Here is a 13,855-nt window from a genome sequence, read left to right as displayed (position 1 = left end):
GCCATTGCAGCAAGATAACTATTTACTCCACGTCGGATAGTTTTCAATCCCGAACAAGTTTCAAACTTTAAAACTGGAATATCAAACAAACTTTATATGTGACTATTCACCACGATACACTTATTATCATACGCATCCCATAAAGCTTTCCACGCTAAGGGGAAACTGCAATTTGTGAGTGAAAATCTGCTAACAATTTCGCGAGTCTCACCGGTAGTCTTCTGTCTAAGATGGCAGAGACGTTCTATGTTTGAAAGGTCTGAATTACTGACGAACCGGGTGGTGAATAGGTCTCGAAAAGTTGGCCAAGATACAAAATCACCTGTAAAGACTTCGATATCAATAGGTGGCAACATGAAACACTGATTATCGAAGGGTGAATTGGACAGGAACCGACAAGTTAGGTTCGCTCAAAAGCAAGTCTGAAGGTGGTGTAACATTAGTATTATTAATTGCAGTAATACAATTTTCACAAGGAGAGGACTGAAAAGTTACAGCAGGAGAGCTATTATCATTATTTGGAATTTTTGAGGCGATAAGGTGCTTGTTTATAGTGGTCAAATACCAATGGTATGCAATAAATGCATTATTGTATTTATCCTCAACGACACAAACGATCCAACAGTGAGAGTTGGAGATCAAAACGATTTGTTATTACTTTTACTGTATATCAAACTGACGCTAAAAAGGCGCGTGGAATGATGAAGTATTTTTGTTGCAATTTTCGGCAATGCAAATTCTCAAGTGAGAATGATCGACGTTTGGAGACAAATGAGGAAGAATTGCAATAACAATGAATGTGCGTTGGTGACAACGACAAAGTAACCATACGACAGATAGATGCACTGCGATTCGACCAAAACTAAACAAATTAATATGCACAACGAAAAGCGAGTAGCTCACTTCAAATAGAAATCTGAATTTACGTACCTGTTTCTTAGTCAAAAAAGGTGGTGATGATGAGAGTAATCCAGTAATTTCTTCATCCACGACATCAAATGATGGCTCGATACGGCCAATGTTTAACTCAGGGGAGTGGGAGAATGGCTTCGATAGAGGTAGCAACAATAACGATAACTCCCCAGAGTTATTATTTGAGATGATATATAGTTGAGACTTGAGGTGAGGTGCGGGTGATACGAGTGTGCGGAGTGCAAAGAAAGAAAATTACGAGAAATAAAACAAAGATAAATTATTATTATTTCCTAATATAATTCATGCTTTATTTATGCTTCTTTTCAATGCGACAAATTACTTTTAGTAATTTTGCTGGCGACAGGGGCCGTGTGCTTTCGCTTTCGTTTCTACAAGACAGGTGAATGCAGTGGTTCTAAGTGATCGCTGAGGATTCCATGTCTATGTACAATACATATACAAATACAGACAAGTGAACGCAGAGGTTCTATGTGATCAATTGTCTCTTTTTATTACAACTACAATTGCTTCCACTTAGAGCAACCCGACAGCAACCAATGCCCAGCGGGGACCCGCTCACTATGGTCTCCAAGGGAGTTGTAGATGAGATGCCAGTGTGCCAATCAGCATCCGTGATTTACGGGAGTTGGGAGTTTATATAAAAGTTAATTTAAAATAAATATAATTCTGCTTTTATAATTACAATTTGTACTAGTATTTTCCATGTTTATTTTCATGTGTAATATAAACAACATTCTTTACATCAATGAATGTCATTTTTTGTATACAAAATAGAAAAGTTATGGTAAAAAAATAAAAAAAAAAAATGTAAAATCAAAAAAATCTGGAAGTGTACTCGGTTATTTTACCTACATCAATACGTGAATAAAATGTTTTTGAAAGGTTGTGTTTACATCCTTGTCGTGGCTAGTGTATTTGAAATGACAAATATCTGAAATAAAATATGTACAGGTCTGTCCTTTTTACTAGTTCTTCATAAACGTGTTAAAAAGACAAGCTTACTTTTGATTGCTGTCACTAAATAGCAGTTTTCTGCACTCAGCTTTACAGACCGTAGCAGTTGTGGGAGTCCTCCACCACCGATTTTTGCAATAAACTCTTCCTCGAAAATGATAATCAAAAAATTATATAAGTATTAATATTTTTAAAGTAGTGAATTAAGCAATCAAAAACCCAATTTTCCATACTTACTAATTGTTCAAGTACTGTCTCATTTTGCTGCACCAATTCACGTTCCTGGACATTCTCCTCATTTGTCTCATTCTTTTTGCAGAATTAAATTTTCTGTCTCTTTCTTGACATCCTTTAACGATAATTCCCAAGAGTTATTATTTGAGATGATGTGTAGGAGAGAGTTGAAGTGAGGTGCGGGTGATACGCGTGTGTTGTTGTGCAAAGAAAGAAAATTACGAGAAATAAAACAAAGATAAATTAGTATTATTACTTAATATAATTCATGATTTATTTATACTATTTTTTAATGCGACAAATTACCTTTAGTAATTGAGGTGGCGACAGCGGCCGTGTGCTTTCGCTTTCGTTTCTACAAGACAGGTGAATGCAGTGGTTCTAAGTGATTGCTGAGGATCCCACGTCTTTTTTTATTACAACTACAATAACTTCCAATTAGAGCAAACCGACAACAACCAATGTCCAGCGGCGATCCGCTCACTACGGTCTCCAAGGGAGTTGTAGAGGAGATGTCAGTGTGCCAATTATCAACCGTGATTGACGGGAATTGGAAAGTTGTGGTGGAACTTATCGAACTTATACAATATATATATATATCTATCTTTCTTTCTTTCTTCTTTATATCGAGAAGCAGTCATCGCTATTAAATGCAGTATAGATGTTTTGATTAAAAAATTTAACACGTTTTTTAATTTGGTTTAAAAAAGTGTCATGCACAAAATTTGCACAAGATTTTTTTAAACACTTCGACCAAATAATTTTTGGAGGAGCGTGCATTGTGTACGTCTTTACAATGCGATTGCAAATGATGACTGTAATATGTTATGAGCATGTTACAATTACCAATATAATGTTATGCAACTGTATGATTACATTTTTTTATTTGATGTCCCTTTATTAGGTGTGTCTGGTTACTCTAAAATTTGTAACAATTGTTACAAATTGTTACTGGAAGTCGTCTGTTAACCCGAAAGTTCTGCAAAAGAGAGCGGTTGGAGAGAGAAATTTTGACAGTTCTTTCAGTGAGAGTTTGCAAATTCTTGCTGGACAAATTTCTTCTTGCAATCACTTGCAACTCTTCTTCTTCTCATTCATCGACATTCAATCAGATGTTTTCTATTGCTTGTTTAGTTTCAATTTGAGAACAACGTAAAAGAATGTGAAAAAAAGTAAATATTAATATGTAATAAGAAAATAAAAGACTATTTCCAACATTTTTATTTAAAAAACTTGTAAAATTAGTATTGCTTCCTTTGTTTTAATTCTCCTTATGGGGACAAATTGGTTTGTTTTGACAAATCAGCTGATTAGTTGCAAACTTCTGCAGGAATACCGTCTGTTTACTTTTCGCATTTTCCTTGCAAAAGAGAATAAAACTACCTTACTCTCTCAGAAAGAAGTTGCTGGACAATTCCTGATGGAAAAGTAACCAGACACACCTATTGTCAAATTTATATTTTGGTATAAATCATGGTAGAAGAATTCAGGTACATGCATCACCGTTTGAGAACATTGATATGTGAAAATGTTGATTCTTTTTTAGGAGGTTATTATAATATGCGTTTTTCAATAGTGTTTAAAAAGGTTAAATAATTTTTTCATTCAAAATTTTCAATTCCAAAATTGGTTTGACAGTGTCGATTGGCCTACCTGTATTCTTCTACCATGGTTTCAATCCATGGCAAGACAATAGAGGTTAACTCATTTGCTACATTGAATATGAAAACCCCTTTCTGAAGGACTCGACCTTGTCATTATAACCTCCACCTTGGAAAGGAAGGTATATTAACTTTGTCATTCATAACATCTCTAAATATTCGTCGTAGGTCCCATAAAGTATATATTCATAATCAGCATAAAATTCTAAGTCGATTTGATGTCCGCCTTGTCCGTCTGTCTGTCTGTTGAAATCACGATACAACCCACATTATTTGACGTAAATCGTAAAAATTTAGCAGAACAATTTGAATTTTGTCTAGCACGATTGGTATTGAAAATGGGATATATCGGTCGCGTTTTGGTATAGTCCCATATAACGATACCTCCCGATATTTGGTATTTTAAAGATTTTTGTCACATTTTTTACGGATTTGTCTGAAAATTGGTATTTGTTGGTCATAATGGGTTTTAGCTCCGTTGGCCATGTCCATGTTTTGATATAGCTCCCATATAACGGTACCTCCCGATATTCTGTATTTTCATGATTTTTGCCACATTTATTTGCGGATTTGTCTAAAAAGTGGTATTTGTGGGTCATAATGGTTTATACTGTTTCATTTACCCTAAGTTGGAGGGTATTAAAAGTTCGACTCGGCCGAACTTAATGTTTTTTATACTTGGTTTTCAAATAAAATCAAAATTTATATCCAAAATGTTGTCGCATGAAGAGTAGCAGATTTTACAAAAAAATTAATAATCTTTTATTTGCGGCGTTTCATGGCACATAAAACAGTTTTACGTTCCATAGCTTAGGAATACCAAGTTTATATATCTGTTCTTGGACTAAACATATAAAAATTTCAAACTCTTCTTCTTAAGGAACTTTTTCGACGATGAGGTTTTACTTTAAGACTAGCTGAAAAATGTTACCAAAATCTTCACAATACCTGCTATATGGATTCTGTACTACTACTATTTCTGATAACGAATTCAATACTAGTTCGACTAAAATTGTGAGATGAAAATCTTTTACCAAAATTGTAGAATACAAGACATGCTATGCCTATATACTTGTCATAAGCGAAACCAAATTCAACGTTTCCATAATTAAGTCTAGCATGACTTATAAGACTAATATTTTAGTTTTCTGTTTTAGATTTTATTCTTACCTGAATTTTATACCCTCTAAAAGACGTGGAAATAGCAAAATATTTGGTCTGAAATAATGAAAAATTATTGCCTGCTGCACGCCCATATTTATGGAAGGACTACAAAATATAAATTTGACAGTGAAATGACATCAAATAAAAATAATTATAATCGTATGGTTGGTTGAGATTTTCTTTTAATTGTACCATTGTTTAAATCTAAGAGAGATAAGAAAAATGTTTTATAAGAAAATGTTATCAGAACAGTGTTGGCTTGTTTGTTCGGGATACCGTAGTATTTTGTTGTTGCAAATGGTCAGGCTTTATCCCTTTATTGTTGTTTTTATAAAAACAACGTTTATTAGTGGAGAACGATGGTAATGTTTACCAGGGGGTAAGGCAGGGAATACCTAGGTTTCGGAAAGAGTCACCAATCCTCATCAGTTCCCTTGTTTTTTTGTCTGGGATATTCTCCCCAGAAGTTATTTTAAAAATAACTTCTGACAAAAAACATTTTTTACCCAAGTGACGAGATCGTAAGCTCAATAGAAGAGGAACCAAAGAATTAAATAAAACTAAAATTCCTTTGGAAAGTCTTCTAAATTTTACAACCGCGCTTATAAACATTTACATCTTTCTCCATGTGTTATGCTTTCGTTCAACCTGAACGAAATAGCATAACCATGTAAGTTGGTTTTGTCTGTTACAACAAAAACCCCTTCGTCGACCGTACCTTGTCTATTAATAGAACAGTGTTGGCTTGTTTGTTCGGGATACCGTAGTATTTTGTTGTTGCAAAATGGTCAGGCTTTATCCCTTTATTGTTGTTTTTATAAAAACAACGTTTGTTTCTGAGTGTGCCCGTTGTCTGCCAATTTTGTGTATGTATTTATTGTTTTGAAAAATGAAAACAAAATATTTTCAAAACCATTGATTGGATGACACGCACATTGCGGCTCGCGCTTTAAAGGTACTAACCAGTTTGGCCATGAAATCGAAAGATTGAATAGTTTGGATCACATTTTTGAGAGAAAATCCAGGCATTTCATCCATTTTTGGCGCCATTTAACTCATTTTAGAAATGAGGAAAAATATGAAAAAAGAAAACAACTTGTTGTATATAATTTTCAATGAATCCGACAGGCAGCAGACATAGCCTCAGGGCTGTATTTCTGTAGTTTTACGAAGCTGTTCTACCTCCTTATTGCACCATGGTTATGGACTGTATTATTATGTTATAACCAAGGTAGATCTACTAGGTAGTAGCATCGCCGCAGCTGACGGCACCTTTAAATGCCAAAAGAAGTTGTTACAATGCTGAATTCGCCCGAAATTTGCAAAATAATAAAAACAAAGTTTGTTTATGTCTGCTTTCAAAAAGTGTTTTACAATAAAAACTTTTTTAAAAATGAATAAATATTCGTCAATATATTTTAATAACACTAATTATTTTTTGGACACTTCACTCCCCTGAACTGCTTAACTTTCGTCGTCTTCAATTTGAGGCGCCAAATAATAACGTATATGACCCAAATCTTGTATACGATACTCAACCACCAATGGTACATCGGCCGACAATGGTACATTTGTCCACACAAAGGACTGGCCTTGGTGAAGGTAATTAGGTAAAGACAGGCGAAAGTTAGGGGATAGACTCTTGCATTTCAATAATGACTGCCTCATCATCTTTGTTCACACTTGAACTTTGTGCCAATTTAACATTTACGGAACAAACATCGCTAAATGCCGAAAATTTTACACCTTCCTTGGTACAACAGATAACCATAGACTCACTGAATTGCGCCAAATCTCGGATGCGTGCAAATTCCATTGAATGCATGCGTACAACACAGGGGTAATCTGTTTCGGGAATGAAAGAGATTCATCAGTTCCATTTCATAGTTGGAGACTTTTTCATGATTGGGCGATTCAAACATAAAGGTAAATGTGTCGGTATTATCATTTGCTGATCCAGTTTTTCACGAGAGCTATGACTCAGTTGGTCTTATCCATACTTCCACTAGCCCCTGCTAACCCCTTTTTGGGGAATTTGCATCAGCTCTGAAACCAAAGGAAGCTCGTATCCACCAAATGGCTACTAGCTATGCTATGTTCTTTCTTTAAAACCATTTGATCGGGAACACTTGCTACTGTTGTGGCATGTGCTGGAGTCGGTGTAACCAACATTGGCTGGAATATTAGTGGTATTTGTCGATGACGTAGAATTTATTACAGTTGTGGACTTGAAAAAACATGTCGGGGCTATCTATCAACTTTGGGCTGTTGCAGTGGTCCCCGAGAGTCCACACACCACCACACCTCTTTTCAGATTGGTTGAAACAAATTTTCCGCAAAATTTAAAAGTCATCGCGAATGTAAGTTTTTCGCCTTATATGCCAATTTTGACATTTGAGTGTACCACAAAAGTTGCTCTGTTGTAGCAATTCGCCAATGCGGTTACCTGTTAAATCTACCTGGGTTATAACTAAGCATCTTGAATTCTCGATATAAAATTGTTCCTTATGAGGAACATTTAAGCAGGTAACTTGTGTAAGATGTCTTTATGTATTCGGTTTGTAAAAATTATGTGCATAACAAAATGATCGGGTATAATAGATTATACGAGAATAAAATAACCAGCATATATTGTTTAGCCTATACATGACACAATTACAGAAGGTAGAACAAATCTACCCCCAAATACAATTTTTTTCTTTTGGTGTCCTTATTATGTCAAAACATATACACATTATGTGTGCGTATTGTTTTGAATAAAAAATACAATAATATAAGGTTGTAAAATAAATGCTGAACTTCCATTCTTGTTTCGCGGATTTTTCCCAATATAAGAATTTTGTTAAAAAAAAAATAAACACAAACAAAGCCTACTACTGCATATTTAAAAGTCTATTTGACACTATAAGACTCCAGCACAGAGTTGCATTTTCCTGGTTTCTTTGAAGTTGAGCAACCTTTCTTATTGAGCCATGAGTCTATATAAACTACCAACAATAATTTTTGCGATATCTTTTTAATATGACTTCCAGAAATATATATTCGCTTGAGCTGGTAGAACTTGATTTCAGCTCAACCATACATTTTATTTCATTCATAACATAAATGCAAATGCATTTATGCACGAAAAAGTATATGCCCATGTATATTGAATGTACCATCTTCAATTTCATATTGGAACCATGATTCAGAGATACATATTATATGTACTCCTGAATACAGGAAAACTCGATGACATTCATTCATTTTGTTTGTGTTTGATTAGTGAAATTCCTATTAAATGGAAAAACGTTGAGTATCATTATTTTTTTAAGTTTAAAGTTGATCTAAAATTAAACATGGCTATACAATAATTACAGTAATCTCTTCAAAACTTAAAAATATATAATATATATGGAGCCTATACGAAGACGAAGATCTGTATACGCAATTTAGTGTTATAGGCTATAGTGGCCGTTAGAATCTTCAAATACGAAATTAAAACAATTCCGTTGAATAAATTCGCTAATATCTTCAAAATACCGAAAAAAGGAGATACCGGCGAATAATGTAACTAAAATCAAGAATATACCGTACATTGAGAGGTAGCGTTACATGGAGACTATACGAAAACGTGGTCCGACTTGACACATTTACTTTACCTGTCTAGTGGCAAAATCCACATGTGTGCAAAATTTTAGCTTTCTATCCCAATTCGTTCGAGAGATAGCCTGATTACAACAGACAGACGTCGTTAAATCGACTTAGAATGTTACAATATATGCACATTGTTTGGACTGACATAAGTATTTCGATGTCCTACAAACGAAAGAACAAAGTTAACATACCCACCATCAGCGTGACCGTTGTGCTACTTAAGTATCAATTTTGCCACTTTTTTTGGGCTTTGATACCTTTGTGCCACTTTTTCATTTTGATCCTAAAAGAGCCACTTTTTTGAATTTTTGTGCCACTTTTTTATACAGTAGGAAGGGTATATTAAGTTTGTCATTCCGTTTGTAACACCTCGAAATATACATTTTAGACCCCAAAAAAAATATATTCTGCTCAGCATAAAATTCTACTTCGATTTATCAATGTGCGTCCGTCTCTTCGTCTGTGGAAATCACTCTAGCTTCCGAACGAAATGAAGTAAGTTGAAGTAAGTGCAGGTCTACGTCTTCGCATAGCCCCCATATAACGGTACCCCCGATATTCGGCATTTGGATGATTTTAGCGACATTATTTACTGGAATTGTATCAAATTTGGTATTTGAAGTTCGTAATGGATACTACAGCCTATGACAGAACATTGTCCATGCAGGTCCACGTCTTCTCATAGCCCCTATATAACGGTACCCCGATTTTCGGTATTTTGATGATTTTAGCGACATTATTTACGGGAACTATTTCAAATTCTGTATTTTAACTTCGTAATGGATACTACAGCCTATGCAGCCTATTATGGAAAATTGTCTGTGCAGGTCCACGTTTTATAACCCCAATGCACCTCCCTATATTTGGTATTTTATTTATTTTAGCTACATTATAAACAGATTTTTTTCAAGTTTCGCATTTAAATATTATAATAGCTTATGACAAAATTTGCCTATGCAGGTCCACCTCGTCGTATAGACCCTAATATACGGTTACATTCGATATTTTTAAGATTTTAACAGAATTTTTAACCGATTTTATTTAGTTTTTTTGTGAAAATTGTCAAATTTTTATCACATGGTGGATGGTATTTAAAGTTCGGCCCGGCCGAAATTACGACTTTTTTACTTGTTTTAAATAAAATGTGAAATAAATTATGCCACTTTCTGTGTCACCATTTAAAGTGATATGTGCCACTTTTTTAAGAAATGATACTATTTGTGATACTTTTTGAAAATTTCCAGCGGTCACACTGCCCACCATAGTATGGTGTGCATTTTAAATGGCAGCATCGATGTAATCATGCGTAGATGGCAACGCGATAGTGACAACGATGAGTTAATGTTGGTAACGAAAACATTTGTTGGCCGCTGCATTTACGGCATATTTAAGGACGGCCTAGAAAACTGGTTTTGACAAAAATTTGGTAGTTTTTGCATTCCGAAGAAGCCAGCCGATGACTTAAGCCAATCAAAAAGCGTCTTATGTATTCTTACCTTAAGTCTATGCCCTATTCCCGTCATAATTATTCATAATTTTGTGCATCAAGTTGTTTTCATTTATAGCATTTTCAGATTAAATGAAACCTTTTGCAATTCACATGAAACTTTTTGCAGCGGAAATGAAAACTTTTGCAGTGGAATTGAAACCTTTGCAGTGGAAATGAAACCTTTTGCAGTGGAAATGAAACCTTTTGCAGCGGAAATGAAACCTTTTGCAACCGAAATGAAACCATTTGCAACCGAAATGAAACTTTTTGCAAATCAAATGAAACTTTTAAATTTATAGAAGGAAAAATAACAAAATATTTTTATTTTTAGTAGTTTTTAAATTAAATCAATTAATTATAACTAATATATTGACAAAGATGATTTTTTATTGATTATAAATATCTACATTTATTTATATTATTTCTTACATTTTCAATTATTGTAATAACAAATGGTTCTTTATTGATTTGATATAAAATGCTTCCATATTATTAAATTCCAAATGCTTAACGCTAAAAAGAGAAATTTAAACAAATTTTGGCCATACCATACCTATGCCAGGACTGAAATGTGAAATTAAGCTTTACCACAATTTTTTATAGTTATAGTATACTATTAATCTTACCTAATAAAGGATTCCCGCTTCGCAGCTTTACTGATTATGGAGATAGAGCAGTCGAGAGTTCAATAGGCAGATAAGTGGAAATCATTAAATCAACTATGATCATGATTGCATATACTGTATGCGATCTACGACGAATATTTAGAGGCGTTACAAACCGAATGACAAATTTAATATATCCTCCTTTCCATGGAGGAGATTATAAAATATACCTAATTCGGGTCCTTAAAAAAATACCTTGAAAAACTTTTTTCAATCTTTCTGCATCTACACTTGTGTTTTATGGAAGCTTTAAGAAAATATTTTATAAAAAAATAAATATTAATAATCAATAAAAATTCCTCTTTAACTATATATTAGTTATAATTAGTTGATTTAATATTAAACCTACTAAAAATAAAAATGTTTTGTTATTTTTCCTTCTTAACATCTAAAAGTTTCATTTGATTTGCAAAAACTTTCATTTCGGTTGCAAATGGTTTCATTTCGGTTACAAAAGGTTTCATTCCCGCTGCAAAAGGTTTCATTTCCACTGCAAAAGGTTTCGATTCCACTGCAAAAGGTTTCATTCCCGCTGCAAAAAGTTTCATTTGAATTGCAAAAGGGTTCATTCAATCTGAAAATGCTTTATTTGATATTTTTCCTCATATATCAAATGCGTTGAATAAATGAATGAAATACTTAGATTTTCTTTAAAAAATATGATCCAAACTGGCCAATCTTTCAATTCCTCGGCAAAAATGATCAATATCTTTGAAACTGTTTGATTTTTGTTTTTATTGTACGAACATCAAAATTAGTCACTTGTGTGATTACTGTCGTCTAATTGTAATTCATGAGAATTCTTTCAACATAAATATTGAAAATGGAAACAAAAGGTATGCAAAAATAATAATGCCAATTATAATATGTCAATAACAAATATAATTTTTATTTTTTCAATTCCAGCATGAAATAATCATCTACTATACAGCTGTGGGCTGTAGTTGATCATACGGAGAAGAATCCTGAGTTCACCAGAGGAGTGCCAATATTTGGAAGCATCAGGTTCCTTCACATCATCCATAAAATATAGGGCAACAGATATATTATTATTATTATTTATTTTTTTAAACACAAATAAATTGAGCAGAATTTTTGGGAAACTCGAAATGTTATTTTGTTTATTTACAACTAAATTGTCAGTTCAGGCAGAGCCATCTAACGTATGGTTGTATTTTTTACAGCCTTTTGGCGTTTAAATCTGTCATTTTGACCCTTTTTTGTTTAATTTCGCGATTAATTTTTTAAAATGTATATTTAGCAACACTAAGTCACGTAAGGCTATGTGAAAGAACGAACGAATGTTAGTGGAACGCATTCTGATACGAAAGTGAGTGACTAGTTTTCGTTCGCACAAATTTTCTTTCGATATCGTGGAACAGACTGTTAGAAAAATTTGTAATCAGTTGGTAGCTCTATCTTTCCCTTTTTGTACCATGCACAAAATTGGTAGAGGTCGTGCACACTTACTTTTTATTGTACTATGGACATCGGTACCAAAACATTTCTCATGTACGCGTCCGTTTAATGTGAATGCAGTAGATGTTACTTGTTTCTTTTTTTCGTTTTAAAATATTTACCAGCTTTCCGTTCCTGTATTTCTGGACAAAACATGTTTTTTCCAGAGACTGCAAGAGCTTGCTAGTTTTTTCGATTTTATAATGTAAAAATTGTTTATCGTAGCAGAAACTTCTACAGATCGAATTTGGCAATTTAAAGTTTACTTACTATATATACTTTCTATGGCAGAGTATTGTCTAAATAGGTCCACGTTTACCTATAGTACCGATATAATTGAAAATGTGTGTATAACGGTATTAACAAATATTCAATTTTCTTTTACTTATGCAGGTCCACGTCTTCCTATATCTCACATATAACGGTTCTCATTTTGGTGGTATTTTTCGGTGCATTTTTTTTACATTTTTTAACTTCCTTTCAAATGGTGGTGAGTATTAAAATATTGACCGGCCATATTTTCCATATTTAACCATGTTTTCTAACTTAGGTTAGGTTAAAGGACTCGCAGTTACCATATGGCAACCGCTCCACTCGGAGTCCTATAGGTCCATTGTGTTCATCCTAGAAGAATAGTAAGAAAAAAGGAAGAAGTGGTTGATAGAGGGGGTGAAGATAAGAGATAGAGTTATAGAGTGTGATCTACGGCTGAAGAATTTGCCGTCTCCTTTTTTAGCCAATTGAATCTTCTGGCTAATTGAAGGATTGCTATAGGATCAGTGTTAGAAAAAGAAGACAGATCATGTGAAACTAGTTCTCCCACCAGTCTGTGTCTCACATTAATGAGTGCTGGGCAGTGGCAGAGCAAGTGTTCGGCTGTCTCGATTTCTTCTTCATCATGACAGATCCTACAGTAGTCAATGTCATCGCTGTCCCATTTCGAGATCATTGCCCTCACCTTACAGTGACCTGTGATAATACCCACCACAAGTTTTAGATCAGGTTTCGACATTGACAGTAGCGACTTTGTTCTCTTCTCTGAGAGTGTGGGCTAGATTCTTTTGAATCTTGTAGAATTCTTTTCTAACGTAAGTTATTCCAATTTAAAGTGTGTTAAAATGTTTCGCAAAGCATTCTAGTCACTATAGTAGAAAATTGTCTATGTAGGACCGCTGAGAACTAAACAATTGGGGAAAGAGTGTGAAATAATTAAAATTAATAATTTTCGGAATACTCGTACTGCATTTTGAATTTAATGATTGAAATTCCAAAAATGTACAAGCTTCATTAATGTTAAACTTCATTAACTTTGTCATTCGGTTGGAAACTTCTCGAAATACTCATATCAGACCCAACAAAGTATATATATTCTTGATCAGCGCATAATTATATTTATATATATATAGATTATAATTAGATTAGATAGATCCGAATATACGGTATTCCGATGATTTTAGCGATATATTTTACCAGAATTATTTTAAATTTCGTATTTTAAGTTCATAATAGGTACTACGGCCATGGTCCATGTCTACGTATAGCTCCATATAACGATACATCCCGATATTCGGTATTTTGATGATTTTAGCGATATTTCAAATTTCGTAGTTTAAGTTCGTAATGGGTACTACAATGTATGAAAAGTGTCCATGCAGGTC

At 33.8% G+C, this 13,855-nt stretch overlaps 1 long non-coding RNA gene and 1 pseudogene across 2 annotated transcripts; both read right to left on the bottom strand.

The window, feature by feature from the left end:
* Nucleotides 1-1,278: 1,278 nt before the first annotated feature.
* Nucleotides 1,279-3,556, bottom strand: LOC109612285 (uncharacterized). 2 transcript variants are annotated; one of them, XR_009342303.1, is made up of 4 exons: nt 2,431-3,556; nt 2,128-2,239; nt 1,939-2,038; nt 1,279-1,867 (listed from the first exon to the last, which is right to left on the bottom strand). It is a non-coding gene; the product is annotated as an uncharacterized LOC109612285 (long non-coding RNA). The 2 variants fall into 2 exon arrangements; XR_009342304.1 differs by having other exon boundaries at nt 1,939-2,034.
* A 2,857-nt stretch (nt 3,557-6,413) lies between these two features.
* On the bottom strand, nt 6,414-12,353 carry LOC101889039 (proliferating cell nuclear antigen-like; annotated as a pseudogene).
* Nucleotides 12,354-13,855: the final 1,502 nt, after the last annotated feature.

The sequence above is a fragment of the Musca domestica genome, unplaced genomic scaffold (genome assembly GCF_030504385.1).
Source record: "Musca domestica strain aabys unplaced genomic scaffold, Musca_domestica.polishedcontigs.V.1.1 22, whole genome shotgun sequence".
NCBI lineage: Eukaryota > Metazoa > Arthropoda > Insecta > Diptera > Muscidae > Musca > Musca domestica.
The sequence above is the reverse complement of the archived record's forward strand: the minus strand, read 5'-3'. Positions and strand labels throughout refer to the sequence as shown.